The sequence below is a fragment of the Agelaius tricolor genome, unplaced genomic scaffold (genome assembly GCF_023055355.1).
Source record: "Agelaius tricolor isolate 1412-34295 unplaced genomic scaffold, bAgeTri1.0.p SCAF_17, whole genome shotgun sequence".
NCBI classification, from domain to species: domain Eukaryota; kingdom Metazoa; phylum Chordata; class Aves; order Passeriformes; family Icteridae; genus Agelaius; species Agelaius tricolor.
The window spans coordinates 7,046,167-7,061,019 of record NW_027269277.1 but is presented as its reverse complement, the minus strand read 5'-3'; positions in this window follow the sequence as shown (position 1 = coordinate 7,061,019).

The window sequence follows — 14,853 nt, the reverse complement described above, 5'->3', positions numbered from 1 at the left end:
ATCTGCCCCGGGCCGCCGTTATCTCCCAGCACTGACCATCTGCTCGGGGGGGCGGGCACCGGCATTGCTCGGCCCTGCTCGCCACGTGCACGGAGTCCCCCACGTCCGCTGCCACCGGAGCATCGCCGGGGGCACGGCTCGGCGCTGGCACCGCCACTTGCAGAGGGGGAGCGGCGGCCCCGTCCCGGGAGGGGTCCCGGGGCGCCCCGCCACGTGCTGCCCGCCCCGTCCGGGGCCGCGCGCGGCGGCGCGGCGGAACAAAGCACGGTGGGAAATGCAGTTCTCCATTCAAAGCCCCAAAAACGCGCCAAGCCGCCCGCCCGCCCCCCCTCCGTGCCCGCCGCCACCACGAGGGACCCCGGCCCGCCCCGCTGCCCCGGGACACCGGGGAGCCGCGAGCGCAGCGCCGAGTTGCACCGAGGGCGGCTCCGCACGGCCGCGGGCGGCCCCTTTGTCCCGGCCCGACGGGGCAGCGCGGCCGCCTCCCGCCGCCGTGCCCGCGCCGCTCCGGCTCCCCGCGGCCCCCGCCCCGCCCGGTGCCGCCGTCCCGGCCCCCGCCCGGTCCTGCCTGCGCGGGGCCACCGCGGGAGCGCGCGCGGGGATCTCGCGGAGCCCCGACGGCGGCAGCGGCGGCTCCGCCGAGCGCGTGGTGCGGCTCGCGCCCGACCGCCCCCTCCGCCCGCGCGCGCGCGCCGCCGGCCCGCCCCCCTCCGCACTACAACCCCCAGCGCGCCCCGCGCTCGCCGCGCATGCGCAGCGCCGATCCACACCGCCCCCCCCACACCCCCCCCCCCCGCCGCCGCCATGTGCTCGCCGCGCGCGCGCCCCCTCCCCCCCGCCCCACGCGCACCGGCCACGCGGGGGCGGCGCGAGACACCCTCCCCCCCCCCCCAACACACACACACACACCCCCCTCACGGCCCGGGGAAACACCCCGGGACCCCCAGAAAACAGCCCCGAGCCCCCCAGCCCCGGCGCCCCGCTCCGCCCTGAGTTTCGGCCTCTCCCGCCACCGCCTCCCCGGTCCATTGTTGGTGCCGCAGGAGCCGCCGGCCGTGGACGGGGTGGGCATGGGGGGCCCCGCGGTGCGGAGAAGCCACGGGCCCGCGCGGGGCGCTGGGCGAGCCCGGCGCACTCCTACAGGTGGGTGGCGGCCGCCCGAGCCCCGCACGGCGCTGCCACCCCCGCGCTCTCCGCACCGAGCCTCGGATCGGGGGTGCCCGTCCTGGTGCGCGTCCCCCAGCCCCGGGCAGCCCGCGCCGGCCGGCACTGATTGCGGCGGGGCTCGGGAAGGGTGCGGGGCAGAGAGAGAAAAAGAGAAGGAAAAAAAGAGAAAAGCGATAAAATAAATAAAATCATAGAAGAGGTGCAAAGCGGGAGTGCCCTTGGGCTCGCGCCGGTTTTGGGAAGGCGAAACAAAAAAAGGAGCTCGAAGGAGAGAGCAGGGGAAGGGGAAGATAAACACGGTACCTTAGAGCCGAGCTGAGCCCTGGAATAAAAAGGGTTTTACGAAAGTGGCGCGAAGACAATATCATGTGATCTGGCCAGGGCGGCTCCTCCCGCCCGGCCAGCCAAAAACGGGGAGAGGGATCGGGGGGAAGCGAGCACATCCGCTCCCCGCGCCATTAGCATAATTAATTGTGTCCTGCAGCTGCGGCCGCCGCTGCCCGGCCAATGGCAGCCGCCGCCCCCGGCCGCCCCTTCCTCCCGCAGGGGGACGGCGATGGAGGAGACCCCGGGCAGGGCCGGCACGGGGCGGGCCGGCCGCGAGGTTCGGCGGGGATGGGAGTGAGGGATCGAGACTGAGGGATTTTGAGGAGATTTTGGGGTGTTGGGGGCTGCGCCCGTCCCTCGTGGAACGAGAGCCACCGCAGTCGCCACGGCCACGCGTGGCCGCAGTCGCTCAGGGCCACCAGCGCAGCGATGGGAGGAAACCTGGGCCGTTTTGGGGTGAAAAGCCCCGAAATGACGTGGCGGGTCCCGTCCCGGCCGAGCTGGGCTCTCGCCGTCCAGCGAGCCGCCATGGCCTCCCAGCACCTGAGCAGCCCAGAGGTGCATCCTGAGGGCTCCTGCTGCACCTGGAGCCCCCCGAGGGGTCTCCCCCGCCCGGGCTGCTTGGGGACCCCAGCGCGGGGTGTTTGTCCTGCCCTGGCGGGCGGCCCTCGCAGGAATGCTAAAAATGTGCTAATTGTGCCCAGCCAGCGGCCACGGTTCCTCAGGGATTAGGAGTAATCATCTTTTTAAAAATAATAAATTACCTAAAATCGATTGGTAACGAATAGTTTTGCCCACTTCCCCGGGCGGCTCTGCTCAGTTCGGCCAAAGAGCCCCAAAAGTGCCTCAGCTCATCCCGATCATCGGGATCTGAAGTCAGAACAAAATGTCCCCATGGAAACCGGGCAGTATCTATCGGGACTGCGTTCGCACACAACGAGAAAAGGGCTTTTGTGTCGTCGTCGTCCCCCCGCCGTATTTATTGGTGTTTAATTTCTTTATTCGGGCTCCGCGGCCCCGTTCCCGCAGGTCGGAGGGCGAGGCCGGCGAGGTGCAGCGCGTGTGAGGCCTCAGACAAAGCGGCCGAGCCCGGGCGCGGCCGGGGCAGGACGGGCGGGCTCCGCGCAGGCACTGCCGGCCACGGGCTCCTGCTGCTTTTCTTCCAGAAACTGCAATTTGTTTCTAAATCATCAGTGGAAAACCTCAGCCGGGTTGCTCTCTGCAAACTTTGGTGTTGTAGTGCCCGGGATTGATACGGAATTTACTGGTTGGGAGCTGCAGGGAGATCACGTGTAATGGAGGACGCAGTCAAATTCGAAATTTGAATTTTCTGCGGATTAGGCAAAGTGCCTTTCTGAGGTCCCGACCCACAAATGCTAAAAGAGAGCAAAATGCTCAATACTGAAGTCAGCAATTTAGCATGAGTGTGTGAATTTGTTATCAACACCCCTGCAGAAACAGAATAGTGAATTGACACAGAGATAGAAAATGCAAAAGTGTCCCAGCAACTCATACATGCACAACAGGGAAAACATTCCCAAAGAAAAGATACTTCACGCCTAACTCTGTAAAACAAAACTTTTTTAAACTGGCAGCAAATGAACATGACACAGTACTAGAAAACTTCCTTTATATAAAAAATGTTTTGTATGCTGTGCATTGATTTTTAATTCTTTAATATAAACGTTTGTGTCATAAGCATATTCACATCTTATATATGAATAAAGTTACATGTAAGGGAAGGAGCTTTTACTCAATTCACGCTGCAAATTGATTATCTCTTTTTGTCAGTTCAGAAATAAATTAGTCTTTCAACAAAGAGAGCCTGAAAATGGTGAAATAAGTCTACATGAAGTGTTGCACAGATAAGATTAAATGGTATTTTTACATCCTCCTGCTGACCTTTGACTTGTGTTTTTGTGTATCTTGGAAGGGAGTCCTGGGGTCTGCAAATACATCAGTTGCTAAAAAAAGGAATGGCCAAAGAAAAAAGTGCCAGAACTTTTCTTAATATTTTCAAGGGTATTGTGTAGTGAAAGCAGTTCTCTGCCATGTCAGCTGGGCAGAGAGTTTTGATGGCCTTTTCAAGCACACAGTGATTTATAGGTTGCAAGGTGGTGCTTGTAAAACACGTTACTGTGGGAAGGTTCTGGAGGTCTGTTAGCAAAACTAGGTGAGGTGCAATCCATATACAGAGACAGGAGAAAAAATGCAAAAATTACTGAAAATCACTTTCAGAGTTTATTCTGAAAATCTATGCCTCACCCTTCCAACAAATATACAGAAAATATTATTTTTTTCTTTTCTTGTAATGGAACCACATGTATGCATGTGTGCTGAGAAGACATTTCTGTTTCCTTCACTGCACTTTTTACTATTTTTCTGCTGCAGATAATTCTGTTCGAGCTCTTCTTGGTTACTGATTCATTCATACTCTAACAACTATGATCAAGGCTTGCCTTGGACACTCTGCTCTGCTTCTGCTCCCCTACCAAAATCAGAATTATTATCTGAACTTTTTCATACTGGAAAAGGCACAGTGAATTGTGCTGAACTATCCAAATGCATAAAAGAAATCAAAAATAACTAAGAGGGATGAATCTTCATGAAACAACAAATTTCTTTTCAAAACAAACTATCCAAAGATCAGTTCCTGTATGGAAAGATTTCTGACAGATTAATAAAATCCAACTTATTTCTCAAAACTTTGGGAATAGTTGAAAGCCTGAAGTTCTTCTAAACTTGCAGAACACCAGCAAAAAATCAGTGTCCAAACCCCTATTTTATAGCCAGGTCTGGAGTCTTTCAGACACCATACTTGATACTTTTGGAAGAAAATGTGTGGAGAATCAGGTCATCTTAAAAAGAAACAAAAACCCAAAGGAATATTTAAGAGAATCCACTTTAATCATTAGCTACTGAGTTATTCTCCTGATAAGAGGGAGAATTCCTATGAATTCTCACACAGTCACAACTCTGATAAATCTTTGCAGCATTGAAGTTCTTTAAAGGTCTGTCTTCATTTGTCTTCTGTATACTTTGGGTTTTTTGTGTAACTGTGGATTACCTGTCATGTACTGCTGAACTGTCTTTATTTTAAAGCATTCAGCTGAAAAAGATGTAGAATGAAAATTTTCCTCTTGTGAGGACAGAATAAAAAGAGATACTTTGAGAATTTCCTCAATGTCAATGAAAAATTTAATTCAGTATTAGTTTTCCGAGTTGTTTCTATGTGCTTGCACTTGTCATGAAAAATGACTGATAATAGAGTTTTTATTAAAAAATATTTCACACTTTTGTCATTGTATTTGTAAGGCATTTGAAACTGGCATTCACCTTTTATTTTCTATTTGCTTCATTTGTAAAACTATCTCATAGGGAAAAATGGGGTACAAAAAAGCTGTGTAACCTTGCATTTTAGCTAAGTGAAATATACTTATAAAACCACTAAGCCCTCTCCTAAATAAGACCAATCTACATATAAAATAAGAAACAAGGGTACAGTAATGGCATAGACTTCATGTCTAATTTAAAAATTTTTTTAACTGTATTGATTGCTGTAATAAATAATGTAACATTTGCTGTATCTCTGACATGATGCAAAGGACTGCTGCATACTAATGCCTCAAACCTGTCCTTTTAGGAGCTCTTTGACAATTTATTATAAACATGTTTATTATAACAAAATTTAAATGTATAGAATGAACTCTGCCTCATTTATCTTCACAATTTGGTAGCTAAGTATATTAAAGTCTGCATTTAGCTTTCTAATCCTTTTCATTTATTATGTATTACTTTGTTGCAGGCTGAAATTACATTTCTGTAAAGCTCTTTTATGCAATTTCTATGTGGTTTGATTCTGTGAGTTGTCTCCACCTTCATAACATCATGGGAAGTTAAATTAACTCATCCTTTCACTCAGTTCTTCGTCTATTTCCTTCCCATTTCAGGTGGGTTAAATCCTGAAAACTGGTTATAAGTTGTCAAATTGAAAGGCAGCTACTTGTATAACTAAATGAGTCTTTTTGTGGTACAGGATAGGGCCATGTGTAATGCTGAAATTAGAAATATTTCCCACATGAACTTGCTGAGGAACAGGGTTTATATTTTTTTCATGTCAAAATCAATTCTTGAAGGCAGGGTTTTGAACACTGGCCATCTATTCCCTGGTTCAGATTCTCTGGATAGTCTGTCTTGTTAAACACCTTTTCAAACACCCCACACATCCTCCTGCCCTTTTGATAATTATGGATTTTACCTGCCCACACCACTGCATTAAAGTCTCTGTGGTTTGAGATTTGCCTTTCTCATCAGAAGATTTTTCTTGTGTAACAACTTCCCTGCTTCATCTCACTCCAGATGAGTGAATTCCTCTCATGCACAGGTTTCCAATTTTGCCAAATATTGCTGGTATTTTGACGAGTTTTCTAATTTGTGTATGTAACACAGCATTTTAAGTCATGCATATGTCCCTGCATATTAATTCTGAAGTACAGTTTCTATTTTGTAACAGTGCACAACTTCTCTTATTGTAGAATTGCTTAATAGATTTTATTTCTCCACAGCTGGCAATCAGAATATGTTGTGAACTCTCTAGATTTTGTGTAAATCTTAATATTTGGGTGAGCCACATAATCCAAATATGTGCTTAAGCCCTTAAAACTGTGTAAATAGCTTAAATGAGGAGTATGTAAGTTTGCAAACCATGAAAGCTGTGTCTTGAGAAGGGGTGTTCTTTCCATCAAAACAAGCTACAAAGGCAGGCTGCACCGTGAATCTGCTCCTACACATTTTATACACAAGGTGGGCAATTTAGACATGAATGCTCTTGCTGGTGCTTCAGCACAGGAAGAATTGGCCCCAGCCCTGCACTCACCTCTGCACTCTCTGAACTCCTCCTTCAGGGCAGGGGAACTAAACAGAACTGGTTTAACCTTTTATTTCTGTGCCTAAACTTAAAAATATGCTCAAGTCATTTCTAGACGAGACATCTCCTTCCAAAATATACTTCCCTTACACCATGTGGCATTTTAGAAATGAGTCAATATATTACTGTTTGACTCCAGGCTACACATAAAATTGTTATTTTGTTGGGTTCATTAACTGTTACTGCAGGATGATGTACAGCATTGCCTGCATTTTTCTCTGAAATCCAAATATATTACCAATATTTGATGTAAAGACCTGATGAGAAGATCCAGGGACCAGACCTTGTCTTCATATTTCCATTGTGTCCTGTGGTTTGTATGTTGATCCCAGGGAAGACATGTACCTCTCCCCTGTTGGGCAGATTGTGTGCACTCAGGGGAGTCAAGCAGGTATTAGATTTTGAGAGCTCTTTCTGTCAGGCAGCTTCTAAGAAAAGGCAGAGGTTTGGGTATTGTACATGTTAGAAATGTGGGAGTTTACACACACACACCTGATCTTCATGCACAGCAAAAAACAGCTGGTACTTTATTCCACTCTTGAATTCCAACGGTTGCATGCAATAGGAAATGCAAGGATTCCTCTCTTTTTTTTCAGCAGAAACACGAGCATGTTACAGACATAAGCTTTTGGGTTGCCTGTTAAATGTACAGAACCTGAGCAGGTGCAGGGCAGGCTCTGTAAACCACCTGCAAGTGGCAGGATGCTCGTCCTTCACACAGCATCCAGAGCATCCCTCAGGCCCTTTTCTCTGTGCAACATCAGATTGTGCTTCAAGAGCACTGACTGAAGATGTCCTAGACAGAAATCTCTGTATGTGTTCATTAAATTCAAAATCCTGCCAGTTAGGATGAGCTCCTTGGAGCAGGAGAGTGTGAAGTAGTTTTTACATCCATTTGGGGGAGGTATTTCATTATGCAGCTTGTCAAAGTTCCCCTTCGATGATTTCCCTTCCCAGCACTTGTGCAGGAGCTGGGCACTGGAAGGTGCATTTTAGAGATTGTTGCCTCTCACAGGAGCATTTTGTAAATTTAGGGAACAGCTGAGTTAACCTGTTTTAACACAGGTTAGTTAAAACACATTGAGATTCAGGCTGACTAAGCACTAGGATGTCTACCCCAGCCTGCAGAGCAGCTCAGGATTAGAAGGGCATAAAACCATCTTAAACCTGTTATATACTCCCACTTCTCTGGCTACAGGCATAACACAGGATCTCACCTCTCATCCCAAGGCAACGCTTTTTTCCAGTGCCTGTGTCGTGCGTGCTCCAGATCCCTGCTAAGAAGATAAAATACATTAACAGTAGTTTAACACATTTTGGGATGTGCATACTAAAAGGATGATCCTGTTATCCCGAGCTCAAAATGTTCTGTGGGAAAAGAACAGCATGACAGGAGGTAAACAAACCTTACCACGAAGAAGAATGTGTGATTGACCTCAGCATAGTGGGAAAATGTGCTTGCTTGGAGTAATAAAGTCCACAGATCCAGCCCAGACGGGAAATAAGGGTGAGGATGGGTACAGGCTGGAACTCACATAAAAACATGCAAAGATGGGGTTTAAAAATAAAATTCTTTTAGGAGGGAAGCTCCTTTCTGCCTCAGTTGGAGGTAACTGAATGTCTGTCAGAGGGAAGGGGGTGTTATCCCCCGTCCAGAGCCTGTCCCAGCTGCACAACCCTGCGGGAAGCGGCTCCTGCCGGCTGCCGGCACCAGCCGGTGTGGCTCTGCCCCCAGGCTGCGAACAGGCTGAAGTACAGCGCTGGGGAAGAAAAGCGCTCCAAAGACGGAATGAGATCCACTCGCTTTAATAACAGGGAGGGACAGGGACATCTGGGGTGCAGCCAGAGGCGGCCGGCGGCGGGCACCGCTGCAGCGGCATCTCTGCGGTGGCAGCCGGGAGGCGATGGCAGCGCAGGATGTGATGGAGCCCCGGATCCGATGGCAGCCCAGGATCCAGCACCGCAGGAAAAGCTGCTCTGCACAGCTGATGAGCTTGGCTGGCAGGCGCGGCGATCCGCGGGCGGACACACAGCCTTCCGTCTGTCCGTCCGTCCGTCCGTCCGTCCGTCCGTCCGTCCTGCCGCTGCCGCCTCCCGCCGCCCTCCAGCCCGGAGACACCTCCTGCCTGCTCTGATGCGCAAAAATCGCCCGTCCTGGCACAGCCTTTCCCTAGAAATTAGGGTTGCGAGGTCGGGAAAGACTTCCCTCTCCCTGTTTGCATAAATTTACTCCTGCTCTGTAGCCTATGACGAAGCAACACTTCGGTGCTGTGATTTCATGAACCCACAAAGAACACAAAACTGATGCGGACAAAAGGTATTTTTCCATGTAAATAATGCATCTCAAGACACCAGGTCGTGTCAGTGTTTGAGAACTGTTTACTGTGCAGCTCCTTACATGGAATTATTTTCTGGTTAAACATGAGCCATATGCAACCAGCTATGGCAGATTTGCAGTTTACATCACAGAGTTGTCAGCTTTGCAAAAATTGGTGAAAACACACAGATTATTGTGATTCAGCCCTTGAAATTCATTATATTCTACCTTTAAGAATGCTCCCCCAAGTTTTTCGCAGGAATAAAAAGTTAAAATTAAAGCCAAAGCGTAGAAATTCTTGGAGGCAGTAATTCTTACTTGTATTAAATTTTTATTAAACTGATTTGTACTAAACTGAGTTAATAAATAAATCATCTAGTTCTCACATCCTCCCATTATATATGCCCTTTTATTAACTCTTTGAGAAAAATCAGACATGGTTTTCTTTAGATTTTTATGGAAATTATGGGTCAATTCTGCAAACACCTAAACATGCAAGTAATTTTCTTTATGTGAGCAGATTTACTCACATATCTAAATGTTTGCAGAATGAGCCTTTCAAAAGTATAAATCAACTAAAAATATTGACATGTATAACTTCCCTTGTTCAATTAATTCTTGCTAGTGCTGACTAGCAAAACCATGGCATTCGATAGCAAAAATGCCTTTGAGCAGCAAAAAATGATGAAAGATTTGTTGGCTTCTGCCTCCTTCAGGATTAGGGTAGAATAAGATGAGTTTAGTGCTACAGGCAGGACTCAACCTAAACCCAGATGATCTGCAAACGACTTTGTCACCATAGCCACACTCATTTGTCACAAAACAGAACATTCTGAGATTTGAATAGATCACAAATATTTTACTTTCCCATGAAATCATTAAAAGAAACTGAAAAGAATCAAATCCAAAAAAAGTAATTGAATGGTTAAGAGTCTTAGTACCGAATTATAAAGCAAAATGCAAAATGTATAGCAAATTTCATTTACTATTGATTATTTTAAGTCTCCAAATGGATTTATTGAGAAACTTGGGGATAAAAACCCCAAAAATGCACAAAATTTAAGGGCAGAAAACAAGAAAGCAGCTAACATGCTGGGGTTTCTTTCAGATCAGTGTGTGCTCACATGGAAACTGAAATCCTTAAAAGATAACGACAGCAATCCTTGTTAACCCTGAAATTACACCTATGAGCAAGGAGACAGCTGCAGGAGTTGTATGAGCTCTGCAAGGAGTGAAACTCTAACTGAAATATATGTTATACAAAACAAATTCCCTGCAATCTCAGCTCAGAAATGCTTTTGAGGTACCTTGTGACGAGGCACTGGGTCGTGACCCAGGTCTTGAGAAGCCTGAGTTAGGAGATGTTAGTTTTCCTTGGGGCTTTGTTTACCATGGACTTAGACATTTTGTATTATTAAGAATCTGTGGCTTATGAGGACATTCTATTTATCTTACCAGTCTTTTTTGATGGAAATGCCTGAATTTTCTTGGAAACAGGGATTTTATTGTGGATTCCTGGTGCCCCTTGGAGAGGCTTATTTTTCTGGACAATAGTTTTCCTTAGTGTCACTACCCTTTTGATTTCCCAATGGTCACAGGCTCTCAAGGTCGTGCAGAGTGCATCCTTTTGTTATAATGGATCCAGAATTTTGTATTAAAAGGCAGGAAAAAAAATATCTGTTTAGTGATTTAAAGTATATTTTCTGCCATGTACCTCTGTGTTAGATTTTGGGTGTTCTGCTTAAAAAAAACTCTGTGCAATTTGTTAAGAACATAAAAGATTTTAAAGCAAAATACAAGACTACACTCAGTATATATATATATTTTCATTTATATGTAAAACCAAAATGCAGATTCTGCAGCAGGATTCTCCACATGAACCTCTGTATAATTTAAGCATTCAGTGCATCAGAGATTTTGTACCTTACATAGATTGTAATGTAAAGTATTAAGAAAATATGCCTTTCTGTTTTGTTTATTTTGATTTAGCTTGACTTTTCCTTTCTACATTACTCATTTAGACAGATCCTCTTCTCTTAAATTCCTCCTGATGAGTGTTGCATTTAAAAATGCTGATGACTGCCATGGCTTGTGGCATCACTGTAGTTTGTAACAGTGCTTTTGCTTTGCCCAGAAGGGAAATAGTTCCTCTTTTTACTAACCAGAAAGCACAAAACTTTATGAAGACTGAAGATTCAGTGAGAATAATATGAACTCTAACACAATTTTCCCCCCTTTGAGATTTGCCTGTTTGCAATCTCCTTCCGACCTCTGTTTTGATTAAATGTGAAAAAACCACATCAACCTTTTAAGGGCGCTCCAATTCTTTATTTTCTGTTTCAAGATTGCACAGAATTCCAGGCAAATCTGTTCTTCCCAGCGTAGGAAACGTGGCAGCTCCGTTCCCAAAGCGCTGCAGAGGCCGGGAGGGAGCGCGGATTGTGCGAGGCGCCCCAGGGCTCCGGAGGTCACCGCTGCCTTGGGGCTCCTCGGGGCTTTGTCCTGCAGCCCCTCCCGCCCCGCGCTCAACCAGTTCCAGCAGGATCCCGTCCTCTGCTCTCCCTGCAAAACCCGAAAATGATTGTTCGAAACCGATCACGTGCATTAGCAGCTTACACGTTGCTGCCTTCAAGACAGCTTGTCTTTTCCAAAAGTGATTCCTTTCCAAAAGTGATTTATTTTATTTCTTCAGAGATGGCCAACAGCTGCAACGTAAAATGTGTCTGTTTTTAGCATCACTCCCTATTGATAAATTCCCACATTCGGTTTAATTGTAAAAATATACAATTTTAAAACTTTCTTTCTTTAAAAAAAAACTTCTTCACTTTCCTGATATAAAAGCAAACTGGTAAAGCTACAGCTTTTTGAACTGTGGTTTTGTTTGTTTGGGTTTTTTCTCCAAATCTGCTGTTGCTTACTTTTTTGGAAAGTCTCTAAGGAGAAATGAGAAAAATCTGTTGGTTTCATTTTTGCTTACAAGTAGTATCTGACCATTTTCATTGCTTAAACTTGTTCCACTCACACAGCTTTCACTTTGCTCTGCAAATACCCCAGTAACATTTAAACACAAAAAACTATGTGGTAACTGCAAATTTTACACATTTTTATTGAACAATTTTATGAGAAGAAAATTTAATTATAATGTTCTGCATAAATTACCAGGCAGTTCCCTGACAAAGCTTACTGAAGTCACTGGAATTTTTTCTCTTCACTGATTTCAAGTTGAATTAGAAAAAGACTTTGAATAAGACTTAAACAACAAAAACTTCTTTAAAAATTTTCTGACAAAAGATGACACAATAAATTACTTTCAGAGAGTGTAACATGAGACTCACACATTTTTCTATATTTTTTTATCTGCTATTTTTCTATATTTTTCAGTCTTCTGGGGGAAAGAAAAAGCTACTAAGTTAAATTGCAGCTTTGCTTAATTAAGAATTTCAGACCAGTCCTTTTTTTATTTTTTTCTTTTGCATTTTTACCTGAAATGTTTTCAGGTCGAAGTAGAGCTCATTCTCTGATTAAGCTCTTGCATGCTGCTACATTCTAGTAACAAAATAAGGCAACAAATTCACTGAATCCTCCAGTTCTGACAAATCAGTTTATTTTCCCATCTGCTTCTACTTGCTGGAATCACTTTTTAAATCTACCTCTCCAATTCCCACAGAGAGGACAGGAGGATTTCCATTACCTCAGACTTACAGATTTTATTTGTAAAGAAATGATGAATTCTTAAAAGATTTTCTTTTTTCACAAAGTTTTTGTTTTTTTTTTTCTTTAAGAATATAGATTTTTCTTAGAAACCTGAATTCCTTTTTAGTTTAGATCTTTTCTTGAGCTCTGGATGATGCAAGCCATAGGCATAAACAGCTACACAAAGGAAACTGGGATTTTATTGTGCATTCCTGGTGCCCCTTGAAGAGCTTATTTTTGTGGACAATAGTTTTCCTTCGTGTCACCACCCTTTTGATTTCCCAGTGGTCACAGGGTTCCAGGGTCGTGAAAAGTGCATCCTTTTGTTCCTCCTAGCCTAAAATTCTGTATAAAAAGGCTGTTAAAGGACCTTAAATTTGATCAAGACATAGAGGGTATTTCATGTAGCAGAACTCAAGTTGAAGGATTTGTTAAATTGTAGTTAAGATTGCAGTTCAAGAGAAAAGATTTCATTAAACACAGAGTTCAATATCTAAACTTTAACAAATGTCTATTCATAAAGTCACATAATTAATTAATGCTATTTCTTAGCATTCAAATAATGATTGCCAAGCAGCAAAAATTTAATATCCTTTTAATATCTAGTTGTAATTAAATGGGTTAAATAATTTTGTACTGTCTTTTTAAAAGGACTTCACTATTTGTAACTTCATTGTGAAGCACAAACGAATTATTTTCTTTATTATCTAAATATTTTCTTATTATCTCTTCCAGTTAAATCATGCTTCTTAAGGACCTCTTATGCTTCTAAAAAGACTAATGAAAACTAAATTTCAGACAGGAAATTTACAGCTCACCTTTGAAATAAGCACATTTCTTAAATATGTGTATTTCATCTTTAAAATAAGATTAATCATACTAAATAAATGTTGTTATTTGCAATAGTCCATCTCTTTTAACATCCACAGCACACCCCATCCCTGCTTCAGCTTTTATGTTTCTGATACAAGGTGGCTCTTTAAGGGGAGGTGCAGTTTCCATTTATCTCCATTCAATTGTTGGAATTTGGTGTCCTGGGTGAGGTCAGCTCTGCAGGAGAAGGACCCTGGTGGTCACTCCCCTGTTTTGGGCACATCCTCATCCCCTGGAGCAGCTCCCAGCATCCCAGCAAGAGCAGCACAAGAAGGGCAGAGGAAAGGCAGAAAAGCTGGGTAAGAGCTGGAGCAGGGCTGCAGGGGATGGGCAATGGTCAAACACGAGGGTGGGCACTGGAGGGAGAGGAGAATCATTCCCTGCCCCTGGAGCTGGGATAAAGCTCCTGATTCATTCACTGACCCCAAGTGCTGGAGCCTGCAGTGCTGGGCCAGGCTCCTCTGTGCTTCAGCAGTCAGGCTGATCCCATCCCTTAAAGATGGAAAATGTGAGTTATTTCCCAAGGTAAAGTGTCCATGGGGAGTGTGTTACCTCCGAGAAAGTGTTGCTCTGTTTAGTTTCCTAATAAATAAATAAATAAATAAAAGATCATGCAAAACCTGAAACAGTGAATTCTGAAAAATTTCATGGCCCATGTCGTGGATTGCCACGTGTTCTCAGCTTCCCTTTTCAGCCAAATTCCCACAAGGCAGGCAGAAGCTTCTGTGATCCATTCACTTTTTTCTTTTTTCTTTTTTTTTGGAAAATAATCCATCAAGATAAGAACGTTTTGTTTTGCTCACAGAAGAGCAGGATGCATTTCCCAATATAAACACTGCAGTTTGTAAATTAATGGGGTTTTTAACTGAAATGTATACCAAAGCTTTCCAAATCTTCCTTGAAAAACAAGATAAGAGAATCTATTTAAAGCTATTTTCTGGATCCCCTGTAGTCCCTCCTCTTTCAACCTGGTAGTCTCAAGGTCCAATGCTGATTTTCCTAAGAGCAGATGGAGTGCACCTGGAAATTGGAAGAAAAGACCAAGTATCCACATCCAGAGGACTTTCCCTTTTGTGTTGTTCAGCTCTCTTGTTCCTTTGGAAATTGAAAGTATTTCTAATTCACCAGAATCACATAAAACCAGTTTATCTGTCAGCCACTGGAATGCTCAAATATTGGCTCTATCTAATCCAGACTGGAGAGTCACTTCCAGATTAGCAGCCTTGAACCACTGATATTTAACACTGGATATTTTGTCTGCTTGAATGTATAGATCACACTCATCTATGCCATAGGAAGGTGATTTCCCTGGCAGCTGGTGCCTCTGACATTTAGTGAGTGAAGGTTTAACTTCTAAGGAAGCAGCAGTTCCTGGCTGCTCCAAACTCTCCTGTCTTGTCAATTTTCCTAAACTCAGTTTGCCATTTCCATGTGCTCACCTCAGCCTGGTGCCTCCAGCAGCCTGAAGGGTAATTTAAAATAGGATTTCCTAAAACAAAAAGAAACTAATGTCAGACAGAAATATAGATTTTGGGACTAAGAATGATTT